Source organism: Triticum dicoccoides, chromosome 6A, assembly GCF_002162155.2.
Source record: "Triticum dicoccoides isolate Atlit2015 ecotype Zavitan chromosome 6A, WEW_v2.0, whole genome shotgun sequence".
Taxonomy (NCBI): Eukaryota; Viridiplantae; Streptophyta; class Magnoliopsida; order Poales; family Poaceae; genus Triticum; species Triticum dicoccoides.
This window is the reverse complement of record NC_041390.1, coordinates 64743912-64745221: the sequence shown is the minus strand read 5'-3', so window position 1 is coordinate 64745221 and position 1310 is coordinate 64743912. Positions and strand designations below refer to the sequence as shown.

Here is a 1310-nt window from a genome sequence, read left to right as displayed (position 1 = left end):
AAGACTTGGGGAAAGTCTTGTTGAACTTGCTGTAAAAAACAGAAACTTTAGCGCTCACGAGAACTGCGGTCATTTTTATTTGGAGAGTGCTATCTATCTATCTATCTATCTATCTATACCTATACTAATCCTAGACTCCCTAGAAATTCCCACGTTAATTAGATTTTACAAGCCGTTAATCTGGTGGGACCGAATTATTACGGTGGAGATTGATTCATTACAGTGGAGATTGATTCATGAAATCCTCCATAAAAAAACTTAATATCTTTTTTTTGCTTGCTCAATCTTCTCACGCTTCTTTCCTCCCTTCCCACGCTTCTTTCCTGGATGGTAATGAGTTAGTCCGGTTTCATATTCTCACGAAAGGTTATCTCTTTTCAGTTTAAAAAAAAGAAGATCTCTTATGTATTGATCTCTTCTCAGTTTAGAAAAAAAACTATTATGTATCAAGACGTGATATAGGCGGTTGAAGTACCTTGCCGTGCCCTCTCCAGATCTCTCACGCGCACGAGTCGTCCCTCATGCCCCCGCTCCTCTTCCTCCTGCGGCATGGCCATCTCCCATCCACGCTGTAATCCCTTTGATAAAAAGGCCACGATTCAATCCTTCCAGGTACTCCTTTTACATCTCCTCTCCATGCCGACTTGAGCTTCAAATTCACACTTTACACGACAATAGATTACAGGAAATTTTCACCTCAAAGAGGGCAAAAGAGAGGCTCAACCGAAGCGGATATTAAGACGATCGATGACCTATATACCACACTGGCGGCACACAGGCTGTAGGTGGCATGCATGGCGTTGTCTGAATCACAAGAGAGGAGAACATCTGCCACAAGAGTAGATGAGGGAGGAGAGGAGAAAAACACCTGCTCGGTTCAAGGAGTCATTGATCTGGAAAAAAGGTCACACGGTTCAATCTAGCATCTCCCTGATCTGTTTTTTCCCATATTTAATCTCCTCATATTTCAGGTCCTGATCTGGGAGAGGTGTACTGACGGCAATTTTAAGTAGGCTGGGCTGAGTGAAGAAACTGCAGCGGATTCGCGGTGCCGTGATTTCTGCTATATTCTCCATCCTTTGAATTCATCACAGAAGAAAAAACCGTACAATAATCGGTTTAATCCCTACATTTTATCAATAAAATGATTGAATGTACATGTGAATCCATAAACGTTCGTCTTGAATCCATTGTGTGCTATAAGATGAGGACGCATGTCAATTGGGGTGCTCTGCATCGCCTCTAGCAGCACTACAGAATCTATATAGTAGGGAGACGAGTTAGTTCTTTTTTACATGGCCAACCGAATT

The 1310-nt window shown here is 42.3% G+C and overlaps 1 long non-coding RNA gene across 1 annotated transcript; it reads left to right on the top strand.

Annotated features, from left to right (window-relative positions):
- The first annotated feature begins 506 nt into the window (after positions 1-506).
- On the top strand, positions 507-1088 carry LOC119317687. The gene is made up of 3 exons (XR_005153711.1): positions 507-612; positions 679-904; positions 972-1088. It is a non-coding gene; the product is annotated as an uncharacterized LOC119317687 (long non-coding RNA).
- Positions 1089-1310: the final 222 nt, after the last annotated feature.